Raw genomic sequence first — 22378 nt, forward strand, 5'->3', positions numbered from 1 at the left:
AGCTAAGGAGCTGAGATTGCTGGAGAGTCTGATTTCTTGTATGATCCCTGGCTCGAATCCCAGATCCACGCTTAGAAACCGAACTCGGGTATGGTATTAGGTGCGTAATAAAAAAACAATTAAATAAAAATAAAAATCCCTGCCTGTTTGGAAAATAAAGGACTGTTCCAACTTGTCCCATGGCCGAGTCCTCCGACATTGCCAGGGGAGGGTTTGATGGGCCTTGGGTACTCTGCTAAGCTGCGATTTTGTGGTGCGAACCCCGGTCCTCTGGCATACCTTACACTCTTGCCTAGGAGCCTTTACTTTGCTTTGTTCTGCTGCTTGTCTTAAAGTACATTAGACCTCTCATCCGCACCCTTAAAACAGACTTCACACTTGGCAAAGGTCACCAACTCTACCTCAATGCTCTTCAAAACTCCTCCTCTGCTCTGGACTCTGCCAAACGTGACTGCTATCACTCATTTCATCTCAGCCCTCCCAACCGAGGCACCTCCAAAAATCATAACTAAATTCTCTCACCTGCTAAATACTCCTCCACTCTTTCTACAAATGATCTTGCCCTCTACTTTGCTTCTAAAATGTCTACCATTCACAGTACCCAGACTAATTACCTTATATCCCCTTCTACTGCTCACTTTTCCCCACCACTACTACCCTCCTCTCCCGCTAATATGTCTTATTTTGCCCCCACGAACCCTGATGAGATTCTTGCCTTACTCCTCATGGCTAACCCTATATGTGCCCCCACGTTGTGAAGCACAGAGCTTCCAATGTTACGTCCCTCAACTCCTCTTGATAATGCTACGTTTCCCTCATTCTATAAGTCAGCTACTGTCACCCCCTCTCCTTAATAAACCTGGTCTTTATCCAAATTGTTCTGACAACTTTTGTCCTGCCTCTCTTCTACCACCCTATTCCAGAATCCTAGAGGGTAATATTCAATCGACTCACTTGAGTACCTTGATACTCAACCTCCAGGACCTTCTTCAATATGACTTCCGACCTCTGCATTCTACCGAGACCGCTCTGCCAAATGTCAGCAACTTCAACTCTTCTGCACATCATGGGAACCGTTCATCTATTCTTATTATTCTCAACATGATCTTCTCCTTTGCATCAGAGATAAGGCCCTGGGCTTCGTTGCTTCATAATACCTTAGCACTAGGCACCTTCAGGTGTCACAGAAGGGCCTTACCTCCCCACTCACCCCCTTACTGTTGGGAGTCCCCCAAAGTGCTGTCCTTGGTCCAATTCGCTTCACTCTCTATATTTCAGTTGTTGGCGCCATGAAGACATCTTATGACTTCATCCATCAACTTTTTACTGACGATATTCAGATCTTCTCCTTTCCCTCCTTATCTGACAAGCTGCTGTCAAAAATGTCAAACTGTCTCTCCGCCATCAAATATATGCTCAATTCCACTAAGACTAAAGCTCTCTACTTCCCAGCCAAACTTGCTATCTCTTCCTCTACCCCTCTTCTGACTACCTTCCGTACTCTGCTTCCGCTCAAACTTGGTGTCATCCTCAACATCTTGCTCTTCAAATCTGCCACTGCAGCTAAATTTGCAGTCCAGATACTTTTCAATCCTTCTCACTTTACCTCTACCTCTTCTGCCAGTCACCAGATCAGCTGGCTATATATGAAATAAAGAGTGAAGTAATCATCTTCCAAATGATCCATGGACTTGCTCCATCTTACCAATCTGCTCATCTCACTCCCTTCTCTCCCCCTCGCTCATTCTGATCATCTTCGGCTCAGCTCCTTCCTGCTACTTAAGGAGCCTGTGCTCCCTCCCGTTTCCGCTTTCTCCCTCTTCTTGCTCCCCCATTGAGAATGCTCTTCCTCACCCTCTCTGTACTACTCCAACTCTACCACTATTTAAATCCAACCACAAAGCTCTCCTCCTTTCTGAAGGACCCGTTTCCTAGCACTCATTACTCCATCACCCTGTTTTCCTCCCTCCCTAGACAACCCTACGGCAGTTTTTAATCACCCCTTCATCCTTAATGTAGCACTTGGTCCACAATCCTGTTCCTATGTTTTTCTGCCCTGTCCTCCTCCCCGATTTATATTTCCACCTTCCCTGCAACATCTGGTCTTCAAGTCACATTCTCTCACCCTATTGCCAAGGACCCATATCCTCCACTCTGTTATCAGTGTTACATTTTGTACTTGTTTTTTTGTGCCAAAACTGCATTGCTTTACTGTGATTTCAACAAATAAATTTTAAAATATAATCGGCCTATCTCACCTATCACCACTGTAAATTCAAGCCTGACTCAATGATCTCCAACCTCGGCCAAGACATCTCATCCAAGCTCACTATCCCCCACTTGCTCACGCCATATAGCTCTTTTAATTAATGTATCACTACACTGTCCACCCCTTCAATGCTTACTGTCCCGCCCGTTTCTTCCCCCCCTCCCATATATCTTCTTCACTAAAATCCTTGACAGAGTGGTCATCAAATGCATATGTAACACTTGAGGAACATTCATTTGCCCACTCCCATCCAATCTGGATTCTGGTCAGAACAATCCACTAAAACAGCTCTCATCCAATGGCACCAATACTCTTACCCAGTGCTCCAGATAAAATTTGGAAGTGGGAGTATGTTACTCCCTATTTTTTATAGTTGGGAGTAAAATTATTTTGATGGGAGTAAATGGGAGTCAAAATGTAAGACGGATTCCCGATGAGAGTATTTTATAAGCTAGTAAAAATAGGTTTTATCTCGAAAACTGAAATGTTTAATGAATAATTATTTCTTTGCACCTAGTTTTTCATGCATTATAAAAGATACTGGTCTACTTCTTCTGATCAGGCAGTTATAACAGTAGTTTCTACCTGCACTACTGGTCCATAAATATTTATGGAGCTGTGTGGGTGAAAGCAGGGGCACAGGGTTCTACGTGTCCGTTTCTTATTTTTTGTTTGGGAGCATTTGCCTATTTTTAGGGAATAAAACTGGCCGATACACCCCTTATCTGTAGGGCTGCTCTTACCACTGCAGACTTCTCTCACCTCTTCTCCATTCTCATCCTTCCAGACCTTTCCGCTGCATTCAATACTGTGGGTCAACTATCCCACTTTCAAACTATTTCCCTCTTCGGTTTCAAGGGCAATGCAATTGACTGGGTGTACTCCCATTTCCCTGAACGCTCCAAATCCATCTTCTGGGAACCCAGCACCTCCTCCCCGACAAGCCCCCACCCAGAGTGGACCTTCCTTAAAAATCAGTCCTATACCCAGCCCTCTTCCGTCTCTGGCAAAAACATTTCCTCTTTTGGCTAGAGCTGTCACCTCTTTGCTGCTGATACTGAGATATTCTCCGTCCCCTCCTTGACCCCTACAATGTCTGAATGCACAACCCATTGCCTAAGTGCCAACTACTGCCTCATGCTCAAACCTTCAAAGACCAAGGTAATTTTTCTTGAGGCTTCCAACACCAACCCCACACTCGACTCATCCCCCCCCTCCGATCTGCTCACCACCTCACACATGGCTTGCAACAACATGACAGCAACCTAATCATCTTTCAGGCCAACAGTATGTTCTATGTGAGCCCATGCGCTTGGCTTTGTGTTTCTATTAGCATATGATCAATAAGTTATTATACAAATTTGTGTTATTCACAGTATCAGTTTATTAACATCTAGAAAAGTAATCATACAAGAAAATGCAATCATTATAGTTGATACAGTAACTTATCGAGCACAAACTGTTGGTCTACACACTCACGGACTGGTTGGTGGATAGCAGTCTCTATGAACCCATGCAGCTAAGGTCCCCACCCAGTTGATCAAATGTTATTCCATAACTAAATAAGGTATGGGAAGAGCGCACTGACCAATTTATTCACCTTCTCGGATAATAATCTTTCAACGCATCATGGCCACTGCCACTAGGGAGACCACACCTCCTAGAGATAAGAAAAATCACCCCACACATCACAAACAATTCTCTTGTGCTCAGCCTACTTCTTGGTCTACCGCTCCACTCTTTTCCTCCCTTCAACAAAGTCCTCACATTGAGACATGCACCCTTTCCAAATTTTCTAGATCTTTTTCTACCTCTAGATACCGTCACCGCATTGGATGGCTCTCATTGCAAGAAACACTCTGTTTACACTCCTGCTGCTAGCATATAAATTCATCATCGACCTTGCCAACTGCACCTCAATGGACTTCCCCCATCTCAAATTATCTGCTCCTCACCCCTCACAAGCTAACAGTCCTTTTCCCTACCTGTCCCACAGCACAGGGATACATATGCATTTATTTGTTATTGAACGTACAAATGTTATGTTTTTTTATATTATAAAAATATAATCACCTAATAATTTATTTTAATATGGGAGGTATCCTACAACGTCAGTACTAACACATTATATTCTCCTATTCCAAACATGTATGTATCCGTAAAGAATATATCTTTGTTTACTTTTATCTAAATCCCACCTCTATTACCCAGTTAACTTTAAACTAACTATATGCTTCAGATAATTTTACAGCCCCTATGAGAATTTGAAAGAAGGTCACGCTTTGAGGTAACCCACCAGCCCGTTTGTCAGACTTCATTCACATGTGGCTTATACTCCACATTTGTTCCATCGCTCCCACCCCATAACATTTCCTGGTTCCCCATTTGTATTTTTACACGTTGATTTTCCCCTCTCTTCTTTATTCATTGTTTATTTCTTCCACCCGAATCATCTTGGTTTGGACTCCATAGATCGTCTGTCCGGTCATATTTGTCCTCTTTTTAGGCATGCTTTGCAGCAAGTTCCTGGGACTTTCACTGCATGGGCCACTTAGTCCATTCAACGATATGGGAGTTTTCACAGGAGTTTGTCCACTGTCAAAACTGCACAGAAGACACATTTGTGTATGGGCATCTGGTTAGATCCCTTGTCCTTCTCTCTGCTCATAGGTTCGAGTGCCGCCAATTCTCAGGGTATATATAGGGTTCTCTTTCTCCCCGCCTGTAATATAAAACTGAATGAGTTTCCTTTGAAAAATAAGTGTCTCTAACGTCAATATTTTTCCTTTCAACCCAACCCTTTAAAACCCATTTATGTGTTACCTTTAAAAATTCCATTCCTTCTACACCTCAAACTATCCAGAAGAGACCACATCACTCCAGCCCTAAAAACACTACACTGGCTCCCAGTAAAACATTGCATCACCTTCAAAACAATGTGCATAACGCACAGAGCAATCAGCGGACAAGGAGCAGAATTCCTACAAAAGAAAATAACAGTTTACAAACCAATGAGACCCCTCCGATCAAGCAACGAAATCCGCCTGGAACTCAAACCATACCTTAAGAAAAAACTTGGAGGCACCTCCTTCTACCACTTAACCGCAAAAACCTGGAACAACATCCCAAAAGAAATATGAAACAATGAAGATCACCTAAAATTCAGGAAATCACTAAAAACCTGGCTCTTCAACAACACAGACTAAATCTGGAAACCAAAACCGGAAAAGGGATGACTAATCCGGAAAGGACACCGACATCCCCGACACGAGAGGGTAGCTCCCACGGCACCTGGACGGGTGACAACGGACAGACTGGAACACAGGCAGCACGCACGAAGACTGAGCCAACTCCCCCAGACAATCCCACTAACACTTTCGCCTGTCCCTTAGTTACTGCCAGTTACCACAGTGGTGCGGAATTGTCGAGATATTGGCAATCACCACTCTACCTTAGAGGTTGATATTGGCAGGTGCACTTGCCACAGGAGTATGAAGGGAGGATAAGGGGAGCTATGAGAGAGCATGTTAGAGGTGGGGGCCAGAGGAGTAAGGAACCTTGTATGCCAGTCGGACCCAGATTCGGACAGAGCAGCACCAGGGGAGACTGCGCAAGCCGAGCGCCTGAATTCAGGATAGAGACGCAAACTAACCAACCCTACTAACAATTTCCCTTTCTGCATACACCTCTCAAACTCCAACCAAACAACCAAAATCTACAGCACAACAAACCGCACAACCTTCACTACATTGCAACAACAAAACAAAAACACACAGTCTTGCACAACATTACACGACGACTACCGGCCGCAAACACCCCAGGCCCAGCCAATGGACCCACCGGGCTGAGGCCGCCAACAGCACATCACTGCTCTCTTGCACTATTCCTGCCTCCTCCCACTAACTCAACCTCCCCTCCTCTTTCAGAGCCGCCAGAGTGCCAGGGGACCACCCCGGTGGTGATAATGTTAAAGGACATTTGTACCGCGCACTAACATTAACATCCGCCTATCCAAAGTAACCTCCCAACCCGCCTCTCCTGCACTCTGCCCTCATGGCCTACTTTTAAAATGTGCAAATACTGGAGTCAGCCTGTCCGGGCACCAAAACACAACAACAAAAATACATTTCTGTGTCCTCCAGTCACTCCCCATGGTATATGTTCCCACTATCACCGCTTCACCACTCAGTAGACAACACTCAATTAAACAAGGCTCTTCTGGAAATGCACCTTACCACAAGTCTGCCTCTGCTCTCTGTTGTTGCTTACTTTGTTATTTATATTCGAAATTACACCCTGCCTTCAACAATTACCCATACTGGCAGACTCATGGGTGTTCTGTACACATCCGCCTCGGAGCTCGTCCAGAACTCAACCCCCAGGCTGCCTTCATTTACAGACTTGGTGGGCAGACTGCCAGAGATCGACTACCACACAACTGGCAAGCACATGGTGCAAATCTGCCACCCAGCGGGCAGCCACCGATAGTGCAAACATTTCAGAAAGTACACGTCCACAGGGCAAAGGTAGTGCTCGACCCACTTAAAAGTTATTGACGATGCTAGTGAATTTTGTGGTCTGTCATTTCCTTGTAATATACATCTTGCTGCCAGTGTAAAACAGCAGAGCTACATCGGTTAGTGCCCTTTTCTAATACTTGTAGGGCCAAGGAGACAACTCATAGCTGTAAAGCAATCTTCATCCTGATGGGCCAGCCTAATTTCACCATCACTGTTATTGAATACATGACATGATAAATATTCCACTAGTCCAATGTTTTTAAAGGGACATTCCCATCGGGTCACCCTCTCGAACAAGCATTTCTACGTTTGAGCACCCAATTGCAACTTTGAAAGGTTGACAGCTATTTAACATTGTTTGTCATACTAAGTGGCTGAGGCAACAGATTATAATACCATACTGCATTTTTCTTTTTTCCCCCCGCGTTCTGTAGTGTGTTTGGCCTCAAATGAAAATACCTCCAATACGTGTTTGTGAAACTCCAGACGGGAACTGAGCGAGGGCACAATGAGGAACATGCATATTACAGGTTTGCTATGTACTGTATTGCCCAACTATTTTCATGTAGATTTTAATCCCATATTGTTCTCCTTTAAAATTGCAGATTAGAAATTCCAAGCGGTGACAAATGCTGAATGCCTCAAAAACGTTCCCATTTGAGAATGGTTATTCTGGCTACTATTTTGGCGCACTGCTTTGTCGCGTGCTACTTAAAGGGTTTATTTTAAAGACAGGCAGTTACTGCGAGGACTATGGATAAGTGATTATCTTTCTGAATTGGGTGCTGTCATCATTTAAGAGATACCCGTCATGTGCATTAGAAGGGAACCTATGAGGCTGGCATAAAACTCACCTTTCAACTGGGGTCAGACATGTAAATCGGGGGGCCAGTTGTGTGGTATAGTTTGAAGTCTTGGTACCACCATGAAAGATCTATTTGGACAGCACAGCAATTGGACTGGAGCTTGAACCACCGACTCCAAAAATAAATAAACTCCAGCTGAGGGTTTCACATTCTCATGCATAAAATAAAAAGGGACAATGTAGACAGAAGAGTCCCAAAGACCTATTTTTCTACTGAATGGCACAACCATGCCGCAGGGTTTGAAATTGAGGGAAGCTATTTAGCCCGTGCTTGTAGTCTAGTAGAGCCCGATTCTTGATAGCAATAGCTACCAAAAGTAACGTTTTGCTCCCCAGGCCAATGGGTGCCAAGCAAACCTATGTGAATTTAACTGTGTATTTGGTACAATCTAAAAATAAACATTATGACAAATCTATACACCATTAAAGCATAAGGGGTCATAAATAAATGATAGGTCTGCATCTTAGGTGGAAGTTACATTTACACAATGCTATGTGCTCGTTTCTCGTTCCCTACGGGTAGCTCCTGGTCACTGGTTAATGCTGGATACCCAGGAGCTGCTTTTAGCTCCTGCTTATCCAATCTTAATTTCGAGCCCTGTAACAGCAACAACTGAAGTGTTTCTATGCTCTGAAGAGTACAAACTGTCTGTGGCAAGGCAAAAGTGCATCTCATGTCTGTATGTAGAATATCTCAATGAATGGAGAGGGCAAGCCCCACCCAAAATCTTTAAATGCCCACTCAGCACAGATGTGTGGGCATTTACAGATGTTAATGTCACTGCGGCAGGCCCAACTACATTAGCTTCAGGCTCGACTTCTTAGACAATCCTGGCCATGCCTCTAGAAAAGGCTCGTATGGGACCAGAGAAGACTTTTGCTTGTTAACCAAAAGGCAGTAATGTTACTAAACTCCTGCGAAGGGCAAGGAAACCGACTGTTCGTAGGAAAGCCATGCCCTTTGTGATGAGCCACTAACAACAGTTTTCAGAGAAAGCAGCTCTGTGGAGTCCAGTCTTCCTTTCATCACTGCAGTGATGTGATGCAACCTGCAGCATAGCGGGAGGTTAAAAAACATTAAGATAACGAAAGGGTTGGACCTTCAACCTCTGGTGAACGTGCTGAGACAACGTATGGACTCAGCGAGCAGAGGCGGATCCTGGAAGCTGTCTGCTGCTGCTGAATGTTTGGGAGCTCCAGGAATCCAGATCATGGCCAGATTGTTGGATATGGGAGGATGAAGAAGCAGTTTGCAGAGAGAACGAAGAGAGGTAGTCGCCAAAAGAGAAGATGAGGAGAACGCGGACAGCTCTGCTGAAGAGGAGGAAAGAGCGGATCCACCATAGCTGAGCCAAATAGTACCTGCATTTTGCTCACCCCCATTGAGACATTAAACCTGTCACACATTCCACTCAATATGAAGGTTCATCACCCTTTAAAATAAAAACACTCTGGCTTTTTAAAATCCTTGGACAGTCACTGCAGGCAGGTCCAGATGGATAGAAGATGTAGCAATCTGAAGGGACAAGGCTCTCCATCAGCCTGACATCTAAATAGGCTCAACATGGTTGATTTAGATGGAATCAAAATTAAAGGGGTAGACCTGCTTTCAATCCCTGGTCCCACAGGCAAAATATAGAGGGTTCACAAAAACATGGTTGGACCAATGGATAGAGATGACACGTAAGTTTGTTTTAAAACATAGTATCACAAATTTAAATCAATAAACACATAGCTAAATGTTATATGCAATGTTTTAAAATCATAAATCACAATTGATCATCATATATTTCATCTATACTTCTCTCATTCGTACAAAATTCTTCCTAAAAAAACAAATTTGGATCTTTCCACATAAAGTATTGTTCGCTTAATACATATAATTCTGAAGACATAAATCAAGGTATTATCTGCCCAGTTTTTGCTTTCAGGTGTCGTCTTTGTCTGGTCGAACAGTCAACCAGAATATCTTGTATGTCGTTGACACGTGTTTCGGTCCACATTTAACAGAAATTGCTGTTTTTCATTCCTAAGACCTTCAGGACGTAAGGCGCAGACAATTGCGTTCGCCCTTGTGTTTTGGAAAAATATGCGCCAATTGTCAAATCTAAAAAACAATATACATAAAATGCCAACAGTGTCCGTTGTCATCCCATATTTCTTCAATTAGAGTTAGTTGTTACATTTTTTAACCTACTTTGACTCACTGCCACATGGCGGTGATGCAACTAATGTACATCCATTTTAATTATGTACTATTTCCAGCAGCTCCGTGCATCTAATTTACGAAGACGGTTGCTGGAGAATAGGCGGAAAGTTTTACAACTATTACACAGCCCGTAGACCCTTAATGGTGAGTGCACAGAGTTTTTGGCATAATTCTTTTGCTACCTTCCTCCCGGACCTTGACGAGAGAACACTATATGACATACATGATACATTATACAATAGAATGTTCTGGCTTTTACAGGTCTGTGGAGCCAAAATCTTAAAATTCTTGATTTTTGAGAAATTTTAGAAAATTGAAGTATGAAAAGTCATCCGACGGGATGCTTATCAGCGAAGAACTGTAAGTCAGATATCTTTTGACTATATCATCATGTACTATGAAAGAATTGTTTTACTGACACAGAAAACTAAGGTGTTTCTCTGTTTGTTTCACAGGGTCTTGATTATATCATTGATACCGTGAAGGATTGATTCCGCATACTTAGTCGCCTACCTGTGAATTGACACATAGGGGTGAGTAGGTAGTGGTGTTGAGATGCTATACACTTGACAATAATAGTCACTCTAAAGAAATATGGGATGAAAACAGCCAATGATGGCATTTTATGTATATTGTTTTTTAGATTTGACAATTGATGCATATTTTTCCAAAACACGCAATTGTCTGCGCCTTACGTCCTGAAGAAGGTCTTAAGAATGAAAAACAGCAATTTCTGTTAAATGTGGACCGAAACACGTGTCGACGACTATACAAGATATTCTGGTTCACTGACCAGACAAATACGACACCTGAAAGCAAAAACTGGGCAGATAATACCTTGATTAATGTCTTCAGAATTAGATGTATTAAGCGAACGATACATTATGTGGAAAGAGCCAAATTTGTTTTTTTAGGAAGAATTTTGTACGAATGAGTGAAGTATAGATGAAATATATGATTGTGAATTATGATTTTAAAACATTGCATATAACATTTAACTATGGGTTTATTGATTAAAATTTGTGATACTATGTTTTTAAAAAAAACTTCGGCGTCATCTCCATTCATTGGTCCAACCTTGTTTTTGTAAATGATTTAGATGGAAGGCTGGACACTGGAGCCCGTCAAGTGTTCAACCCTTGAGAAAAAGCCATCAGATTGATAAAGACACGAGGCATGGAGCTCTGACCAAACCTGGGTCTTTGTAATTACCGCTTCAATACACTTCTGAAATGTCATGTACAGCTTCCAGATGGGAATATTGAAGTATGTGTCTCTGCAATTGAAGGCAAAAAGAGGACTCCCACCCCCATCCTTTAAAATGCTTAAAACCGGTTGTCCAAGGGGTCTACTTTGAAGGCCTTTCTGTAAAGAAAAGGTTTTTGTATTTGGGTTTATATATTGTGAACCTAGCTAGAAACCAACAGAGCGCTGTACGGGTAATTTGGGGTTACAGGTTAAAGTATCTAGGATATCCCATACTACAGGTGAGGCATATAACTAGGAGTCACAGGTACTAAGCAACCAGTCGATATTCCATGAAGAGGAGGGTCTCAAGTTGAACAGCAAGGGGGAGTCCAGATTGTTACCAGTAAGCTGAGGGTAGCAAAAGGATTGTGTCCTGGTTGTCTCTCTTTGTGCCCGTTTAGCCTCAATCCTTGGAATGGTCTAGTTAGAAGAGGTGCATGCCCTCCTCCCCTTCTCCCCCCCGAGTTTTATGGCTACGCAGGCTGGTGTTCATATGAAGCACGCAGTTTTGAAGAGAATCCAGCCCAGGATAGTTAGCACTTAGAATGATGTTAGGTTAGGGAACTGTGGTCCAATTTCTTAGTTTCCATTATCAACTACTTGGCATCAAATGGAAGGATCGTAACCTTTTCCTCAGCCGAAGGTAGAAAGAACCCCTCCAGGTAGGTCTAAGTTTGCCCATACTCAGAACCATGGGCATGGATTGGAAGATTCAGCACCAAGGATTTAAAAAAAGCTTGCCTGGCTGTGCTATTCAGGTCGTCTTGGAATTCGGACAATAGGGTAATGGGAAGATCTGGAATAAAATGCAACCATATAATACAAATGTAGTCCGCTATAGCTTAGTGGACATACAGGTGGGGAATATTCCAGCACTAGTAATAGCCAGCTGGGGAAGGCAAGGCCGGACAACTGGGTATACATGTTCTAACAGGGCCTATATAAATTGGTAATGGTGTGCTACCTGGGCACAATGAAAATCGACAATAACGTGCCAAGTGGACATAATATAAAGTCGCAATAATGGGCAGAATAGTGGAAATGTACAAATATGTTCTAGCTGGGCGTAATGAAAACTGACAATGTACCGGGTACTAGGTGCAACGGGAACACGATTTAAGATGGCATAATGTAAACAGATGATGGTGTGTAAAGATGGGCAAAACGGAACACGTCAATGAATCATCAAAAGGAAATAATGTTAATGGGCAATTTTGTTTCAACAATGACAGAATGGGAACGGTCAGCACATGCACAGTGGCCATAACGTAAATAGACATTTCTATATAAAACCAGAATAATGCTAACCGGGAATAAAGGAAACAATATGTTGCAATTAAGGTCGCTGGTAACAGTGTAATATTGTGTTGCTAACGAGGCATAATTGAAAAACACATTAGAACCATAAATATAAACGATGTAATTCAGATATACATATTTTAAATCTTTGCGTCCTATAATAGAATTACCACGATGAGCTCTGTCAATACCCAATGCCTTGTATTTATTTAAATCTCTGCCCAGTAGTATTCGTAGATACGATCAATTTTACCGCTCGTAATAATTATGTAACGTCGTTCTGTTCTTCTTAACATCTAGCTTTGAAACGACAATCGACTGCGGCTTAATCTACTATATGTCATCGTTCTCGCAGACCTACGTCCGACAATCTGCAACAAAGGGTCGGGCAGCCCGCACCGAGCAGGTGTCTGGCCTGGCAGAGGACTGACCCTGCTCTGTGAGTCCGGCTATCTCTGGAGAAGGGCGCGCGCGCGGATAACGGCCACTCTCGAACGTTTCCGCGAGCGAGAGGGCGTGAGCCCCAGGATCATCCCTAAATGCCTTACCTGGGATAAAGAAGGTAAACTGACAGCCATCCCATTTCCGGCGCACGCGCACTAAGCCGCAAGACTGCGGCGCGCGCTCCGAGACACCGCCCCACGTAGCATAATCTGCTCTCTGATAGGCCTGCTTGCCTGTCCTTCGCAGACGCGAGCCAACTATCTTCTCCAATTGATCGATGTAGGCAGACTGGCCTTTTCTCATTCATTCAATTTTGCCTGACTCATTCATGGCTACCGGGTGCACGCATGCCTGCCCGATAACTTGAAGGTAAGGCGCGTGCGCAGATGTCCACGTCTATGGGCGAAATGTGACTTTTAGTTTACTGGTGAAAGTGGAAACAATAATCATAGTGGACTCAGGCTGCATCCAAAAAGTAGAGAGTGGGAGGTGTGGAATGGGGCTTGCTTGACCGAGGCTTGACTAGACATACCTTTATTTATTAATTATTTATTGGTCACTTATTAGGCACTTATAGAATTAGCAAAACTGTTTCAAAGCGCCCACAGGGCAAACAGGGTGGGGACAGGGGAAGACAATGAATTACAGCAAGGATAAATAATTGCAATAATAGTACAAACAAATAATGAGAATAAGGGAGGGTAAGACAAACCTACTATACCTTGTGAGTATTCAGAATGTGCAAGTGCAGAGGGTGGAGGGATAAGGCGCTTTGATGCTCATGGAGAAGCAGACATGCCAACCCTCACGATTTAGGTGGGAGACTCCCGATTTTGAACTGAAAAATATTGCAAAATATTGCTATTTTCCACGTTCTCCCGCCTAAAATAATTCTAGCCCCAATGCATGCCTATGGGGAAATTAATTTCTCCCGAATTCTCTCGTGAAATCTCCCTCCTAGGTGCCTCAGAATGTTGGCATGTATGGAGAAGTGCTCAGGGTAAGTGCTAAGAGGAGAAGAAGGTAAGTGCAACCACCGATGAGTGGGTGAGCCAAGTAAGTGCAGTAGAAAGACAGCGGCTGGTATGAGAGATGTGGGGGTCAAAGCCCCGAGGACACATAAGGGCCCTGCACATCAGTCACGCTGCTGTAAGATTAGCAGGGAGCTGGGCGTCGCGTAACTAGTATCGAATAATAAGTTTGCGCAATTGTGGGAGTGCTTTGTTGAGTACAGTTAGGCAGGAGCCTCTTGAAAACCTGACTGTATAATCTCATACCCTTGCAAACTATTGTGGAGGTGTGCAAACTTGCACAGTAACTTTTTTAAAAAAGAGTTATTTTTTTTCCTCACTAGCTGCGCCCTCTCACTTCCGGCATCCAACAAGAACCATCTCCCGTGTGCATTCGTGGAAGAGCTTAGTTGAGTGCAGTTAGGCAGGAGCCTCTTGAAAACTTGACTGTTATGCTGTCCTGAAGACTTTCCTTCAATTTTGTTCAAATTTCGATTTTATGGACTAACACCTTATAACTACTATCTCTGTTTCCCCCCAATATAATAGTATCACCTTATACCCTTGCGGACTATTGTGGAGGTGTGCACATTTGCACAGTAACTTTTAAAAAACAAATTGTTATTCTTGTATTTACATTTTTTTTCCTCACTGACTCAGCCCCCTCACGTCCGACCTCCTACAAGAACCATCTATCGCGCGCATTCACGGCAGTGCTTCTTTGAGTGCAGTTAGGCAGTTCGGAAGGCGGAGTGGCAGTGAGCGTGACACAATCTTTGGTTGAATATAAATGTGTTTTCTTATTCATGTGAATTGATTTTTGTTCTTTTCTGTTTTGTCTTTTTAACTCCCTGTTAATACGGCAAGTGCATTGTAGCACTGCCCTGTCTAGAGAAGTGAATTTACTAATATGAGCTATTCTTGCACTTCAAAATCAGCCATGCCTAACTCCACCATTGTTATAACTAAAACAAAACTAATGAATCTTCGGAGTTCAAAACACCACACATCCAAACCTAGCATTAAACCCTTGCCACCGCGACTGTTTAGTAAAATGTGTCAATAAACACTTCAGATATACAAGAGTTTTGCACCCCAAAGTCAATATAGCTCTCCTTAACCAAGCCATTGCAACAAGTGGACAAAGCACGAGAAATTTCAGATTAAGTGTTAATCGATCTCACGGATTGCATTGTCGCAGAATCCAATATAGCTATTTGTTATCCTTCCTTGATCTCCACTTTGACATTACAACCTTCTTCTTGCTTTGCCGCCTCTAATGCAGATATCATTATACATTCTGAACAACATGCTGACTTGTCCCTATTACACTCACAGATAGACATTTTGTCACAACACACGACATCTTGTCATTCGCCCATTGCACATTTTGTTATTACACTTGCAAATGATTTAACATTTCCTCGTGTAACATCTATTATTGGAGGAGCGCCTGTAAACAAGACGGTAGATACTCATGGCAATGTTCAACTGCCACACCTATCTCCTTTGTTGTCGCTATCGCCCATGTTTTCTAAATCATCGTCATCTTCTGAAATGTCCTCCCCACTGTCCATTTCATTTTCCAATCCAACAGCACATAGACTTTCTCTCCCAAGTATAGGCACTGCTCCTTTTCTTGAGATCACGCTAGGAGCTATGAACACAGCGCTTACATTGCTAACCAAACTCTATGAAACTTTAGATGAGATATTAAACAAAAACAATAACCTACTAAATAAATTACTTACGTTGAATTCTGCTAAAGTTCCAAGACCGGATAGTCAGACTGAAAACACTATGCATATCCAGACTATATCTACTGATCTAACGACACCATTAACGAGAAGACAGCGTAAAAAACAAAGTCTTGTGAAGCAACAATGCACTCAGACAATTTGTCCATCTATTCCAATTAATTCCAACCCAATTGTTGTACAGACAACGCCTGCTCTTCCTACCAACAGTGAGCACGAACTGACTCAAGACATTGTCTGTATGATTTCACAATCAGTTGCCCCATGCTGATCTTGGCGAGACGAGCATCAGTACTCTTGGTTCAGATTCTGTAATGCTTGCACAAAGGCCCTGCTCGGCCACAAACCCCAAATCATCCAATGCCAAAGCCATGTATCTGCCATTTCAGAGATTCACCAATAATAAACCTCCAATTGCAAATTCTTTAATATGGAAAAAAAGAAAAATCAGAAAGCACCATCCACACCATTCTTGGTTATATCACAACATTTCATACAATCTTTAACACTTCCACCTACTCAATCCAAGACTATTAGCAATCAAATTACGAAAAAATATGTTAACATGGCCAAATCACGGAAAGCTATGACAAAGGCTAGCTCTAATACTTTGCAAAATGCATTGATATATAAACCACTTGATGATTTAATACAGGAAGAGGAACAATGGGATAACAACAAACCCTTGTCAGAACCCCTTCTCAACACTAAGATACCTGATGCTGTGAGAGCAGAAGCAGTATTGAATCTACATGTTAATCAATCAATAGATCCAGCATCTTCCACCTAACCATACTTTACATTAGAGCAGCGAAGAACTAGAATGGATAAATCTCACATTGACTATAATGCTTTAGAAAATGTATGTACAGCGCTAGCTATCCAGCCCATTAGGTCGCATGAAATAGCTCGAAAGCAGGCATTGGGGGGTGTTAGATATAACTACACTCAGTTGAACATGTCTATGAAACACCCTACAGCAGATCGAGTTGCCCATATGAACAAATATAAGAATCTCCATTCCTTATTACTGATTTGTAGGGGAGGACGTTATCAAACAAACACTTTAAACAGATCCAGTATTCTAGCGATTCTTAGCGATATACAAACACTTGAAGACCTGAGTTCTTCCGATATATCCCAAGTTGAGTTTAGCTATGATGACAACCTTACACAAGCCAGATTATGGATCATGTCCCGCATAGTATTAAATACCATATGGAAGGCAAAAGCAGATCTTTTTTGTATGGGATTTATTCTAAAACAAAACAACATGATCAAAGTACAAAGGACAGATGACCAATCAGAATTACGAAATCCAGATTCTGTGGGAAAATGCCTAGAGCCGAGGTTAAAATTTACTTGTACCGGAGATCTATTTGATCACACACGAGAAATTACACTAGGTCCACCACTTATTCATGCTAAACCAAATCATTACAGATCTTTCTACCCAAGCAATAATCCAACTGATGTATAACAACTAAATACTATTGATATGTCAATTTGCAAGCTGGCCAGCTGGAACACGCAAGGATTTAAACACCTACTGCAGCCAGCACATGAATACCGTAATACATTTCATATTGTTTTACTCCAGGAAACGAGGCTTTTTAACACCCCATTGTTGCATGGATATAATATATCCCTACTACCAGCGAAAACCTTGGCCCGAGGCAGACCGTCTGCCGGTCTTTTGGTAGCTGTCAAGTTGAATTGCAATTATATGTTGGAGCCTTGGGCTCCTCCCAATATTTATGCACAATTGGTCAAAATAAAAACTACAGATGGAAATCTTGCAATATTGAATATTTACTGGAATTATGTTGGTATTGCTGAGGTTAATGTTTTACATGACTTGGAACATATGTTTGAACTGATTGTTTTAGATCCCTCCATTAACTTTACGATTCTAGCCTCAGATGGACTGAGCGCTGAATTTTATAAAGAGTTTCGGGAGGAGCTGGTCCCGGTGATTTTGGAACTATGGGAGGAGGCCCTGGGTAAGCTAATACTGCCCCCCACAATGTGATAGGCTATAATTATGGTATTGCCTAAACCGAGACGCCCGCCACAAGATATGGCATCGTATAGACCCTTATCCCTGATAAATGTGGATGCTAAGATATTTGCGAAGGTGCTAGCGAACCGCATGCTACCCTTTACACCCACGCTGGTACATGCAGACCAAAGTGGGTTTATTCCCCGAAGGTCCACTGCCTTAAACCTGCGTAGGTTAATCGGCATAATGTCACAAATTAACCCAAACAAACAAGCTGTGGCGGTGTCTCTTGACGCCAAAAAAGCGTTTTACTCAGTCTCCTGGGAATACCTCTTCTTAGTGCTTGAGGCGTTTGGAGTAGGCCCCCACTTTATCAACTATGTCAAACTGCTATATACCGCCCCTGGGGCGAAAGTATGCACAAATAGAACCGTGTCTGGGCTGTTCGAGCTGGGCAGAGGAACCAGACAGGGGTGTCCCTTCTCCCCCATTCTTTTTGCTTTAACAATAGAACCCATGGCAGCTGCAGTTCGGTTGAGACATAACAAAAGGGGTATAACACTGAAAGGAGCCACCCAAATAATATCACTGTATCCGGACGACACACTGCTTTATGTCCGCGAACCGGAAAAAAACATTGACCCCATCATGGCAGACATTAACGAATTTGCACAGTATTCCGGCTACACGATAAACAACTCCAAGTCAGAAGTATTTCCACTAACCCCTTCCACGGAAAGCCCCGCTCTGACATGCGGCCTCAAGTGGGCGGACCGAAACATTAGATACTTGGGGGTGTTGGTTTCAGGTAATAAGCAAACCCTTTACATGAACAATCATGAACTGGCACTGCAAACAATTAATACCAAACTACAGGTCTGGAGACACCTTCCAATTTCATTGCTCGGCAGAATCGCAATCCTTAAAATGATAGTACTCCCGAAACTGCTATACCTGTTTGTAAATATCCCCATATGGCCGGGAAAGGAATTCTTCTCCAGGCTTAGGTCCATGACGGTGTCGTTTCTCTGAAACGGGGGGGGGGGTTGTCCAGGATCAGCTGGGAAAAGATGGCAGAACCATATGAAACAGGGGGGATAGCGGCACCAGATTTTGAGCTCTACTGCATAGTGGCGCAGGCTCAGTTCGCAAGGTACTGCTATGATGAGGTAGATAATTCGCCACACACCTGGATAGAGCAGTACACCACTGCACCCACAGATATCAAATCAGTCATTTATGATACAAGACACAGAGATGCATGTGAATTTGACCCTGTGAGCTGCACCGTTAGGGCCTGGGGGGCGATATTTAAAAGACTGAATATAGAAATGCCATATAACCCCGAGACTCCCCTTTGGAATTATCCAAACACCCCCCCCCCCTACATTTGATACTAGTATACAGGAGGCCTGGGACCCTGACAGGGAGATGAAAGTGGGAGATATGTATATAGAGGGGAAGTTCGGAACCCTTGATGTATTCACAAGAGGCGTGGGAGGAGGCCCACTCCGTATATTACAGTACTATAGAATGAGATCTGCATATCAAGCATGCTGGCCGTCATTCCCTGACGAACCCACCTCTCACCCCTGCACACAACTGGTTGCAACACAGGACGGGCTGGGTATCTCCAAATTGTATAAGGTAATACAGATCCACACCCCCACGGCCAACCGGGTGCAAGAGAAATGGGAAACAGATATGGAAATGCAAATACCTGACGACAAATGGGGCAGATATTGCGCACTCACGAAAAAGGTATCCCTCAATGCGGGACTACGCCAGATACAATTCAAGATTCTCAATAGGTTACACTACACGCCTGCAGAGGTTGCTAAATTCACACCAGACGATTCAGGCAATTGTCCCAAATGTGGGATTCCGCAAACGGGATCCTATCACATGTATTGGAAATGCCCAGAAGTGGCACGGTTTTGGGAACAGGTGGCCGCCATGTTGGCTGATGTCACACAGATTCCTCCGCATTTGTCTCCCCAAAAATATCTGTTCGGGGACATCAGTAAATGCTCAGAAAAAGTCAGAAGACTGTTTAATGTATCTTGTATTATTGCTAAGAAATGTATATTGCAAGTATGGAAAAGCTCAAAGCCCCCTACCATGAACACTTTCTTGCGAGAACTAACATACATCAATGAGTGTGAGGAACAATATGTACTTACCCAACCCAGCGTGAGCTGACCGAAGGACATCTGGGGCCCTTTCAGGACATATCTATGTGACATGCTTATGGACTGCGAAACAGATCTGTGAACGACGAACTGCTTAACATGTTATGATGCTATTGCTCTAAATTTACCATGAAATGCATTGACTGAGTGATGTTGTAACTGATGAGACCTTAATAAAAAGATGTTTAAAAAAAACTTTACAATTCTAGCAGGAAATTTAAATATACACTGCTTTACAGATTGCCCCTTTAAGATGGATCAAACAACACATAAGTGGCTGACGTTGATGTCAGAAAGACAACTAGTAATGTTAAATGGAGCAATGAAAGGAGATAATCCTTCAAAATATACTTGGACGAGAGCTAAACAATCTGCCATTATTGATTATAAATTTGTGGACTGAGGCATGTTTAATATTACTCACGATTTTAAAGTCCTTTCTCAAACGTACAGTGATCATGATTTATTAGAAATGTCATGGGCCTGGGCAGAGCAACCAATTAGTTGTGAATGTTACACGCCCCTACTAGAGATCTTGAATGGTATTAATAGATTTCGGTGGTCTCCAGACTGCTTATATTTGACCGGGCCCTTGCAGCAGATCATAGAGACCTTAATCCAGAATTGATCATATCCCATGGTCATTATGTGACAGTCATGATGATGTTTAAGTCATGTTCCTCTCTTAACCAAAAACCAAAATACAGGCACAAACATGTATATAACAGGGATGTAGCCACAAAGAAAACTGAATTGCGGGCCAATATAAGACGAGTAAGGCTGCTCCCATTAAATGAAAGGATACAATCCATCTGAGTACTAAAATGAAATATAAAAACTGGCATAAAGCATATCGAGCGGACACCTTCCAAATAGAATGTGAGCTAATGCTATCTATCATAGCATCCAAAAATAGTGCAGAAATTTGGAAGATCCTAAATGCTGCAAATCACATGTCTCAAGCTCCTTATCAAATTAATTGTGTACCTAAAGAAGTGTGGCTGAAACATTTTGAAGACTTGTATGTTTCACATATGATATCAAGTTCTTGTGATTGAGAGATCTGGACGAATGATGAAAACTTGAAGTTTGATAAGGCGGACGTACTTGATCAGATAACAAAGTTAAGTACCTCTTGTGCACCAGGGCCCGATGGACTTAATGATCATATGTTGAAAGCTCATCCTGAGGAGAGGGCGGCAGTGCTATATGCTATCTCTTTAAGGGTAATAATTCAAAGGTCGATTCCCCCTTCTTGGAAAAAGTTGATAATTGTACCAATTTACAAAAAGGGAGATCGGAAACTGCCTGGAAATTATCACCCGATCGCCCTTTGAGATATTCCGGGTAAGATTTTCACGAGATTATTGTTGAGAGACTTCTCAAACTGGATTCAAGAAACTAACACTTTCGACACTCATCAAACTGGATTTGTTTCATGATTGGTACTGCTATTAACATGTTTGCACTATGAGCAATTAAAAGCTATGGGCAACAGACTCGGCAGCCAATCGCCATGGCGTTTATTGATTTTAAAGCAGCTTTTGACTTGATATCTACAGATTTATTGTATGAGAAACTAGAAAGAGCGGGCTGTCCTTCCTATATACTGGCTCTGATTTGCCAATTGCACACTAACAGCTCAATCCAAATCTGCTTAAGCATCAATGGCAATCTTTCTGAGCCTATAATCACTAATCGTGGCCGTAAACAAGGTTGTATTTTGGCTGCCTCATTGTTTAATTTCTTTATCTCGGACATAGGACAAACATTTGGACCAGTAATGGCAGATCCACCAAAAATTGGAGCATAGAAGCTTTCGTGGCTTCTGTATGCAGATGATTTGGTGTAACTCTCTAAAACTCCGAAAGGTTAACAAAACTTATGAACAGCCTTAGAATCCTATGCCACAGATAATCAATTATTAATTAATTTGAAGAAGACTAAGATTTTGATCTGTGGCAATACTAAAAAAGAGCATACTCCCAATATAAATGGCACTTAAATGGTAGTCAGATAGACACCACAAAATAATATTGTTATTTGGGGCTTAACACCAATGATAATGCGCCGATTTGCCATATAAGCCTGAGCAACTAAGAAAAGTCCAGACTGCAGCAGCACAAGCGATAGTCATACTTAGAAAATACAGATAATTCTCATTGGAACCCATTGTAATATTTTATAAGCAAAAGGCAGTTCCAGTTATAATGTATGGCACAGAAACTCGAGGCTTCAAAGATACAAAATACTGGACCAGTCGAGAAGGTCTTTTTTGGAAAAGGGTGTTAATGTTATTAACAAGTCAGAATCCAATACAAACTGGAATTGTTGTCTCTTAGTGCAACATGCACTTGGAAAATGCTTAACCTGTATAAGAAATGTATCAATAATAACATTGAAGTATCTCTTTTTTCTATTTTATAAGTCTATTTAAAAAAAGACATAATAAAAAAGCTAACTCCTTGGAAGAATCACTTATCAGCTACCATGCTAGCAGCAGGTATTACATTAGAGTTGTTGACGAGAAATCCAGATCGAGCCAAAAATAAACTATGGTTAT

The 22378-nt window shown here is 42.4% G+C and overlaps 1 protein-coding gene across 3 annotated transcripts in view; it reads right to left on the reverse strand.

Annotated features, from left to right (window-relative positions):
* The window catches only part of LOC138521755 (E3 ubiquitin-protein ligase TRIM39-like), a 197362-nt gene extending 184319 nt beyond the window's left edge, over positions 1-13043 (reverse strand). The window contains exon 1 of one of the 3 annotated variants that reach the window (XM_069634813.1): positions 12959-13043. The gene's annotated coding sequence lies outside the window, so the exon portion shown is untranslated. The other 2 variants (XM_069634814.1, XM_069634815.1) reach the window with 2 other exon arrangements.
* Between the last annotated feature and the right edge of the window lie 9335 nt (positions 13044-22378).

Source organism: Ambystoma mexicanum, chromosome 13 (genome assembly GCF_040938575.1).
Source record: "Ambystoma mexicanum isolate Mex_15411 chromosome 13, UKY_AmexF1_1, whole genome shotgun sequence".
NCBI lineage: Eukaryota > Metazoa > Chordata > Amphibia > Caudata > Ambystomatidae > Ambystoma > Ambystoma mexicanum.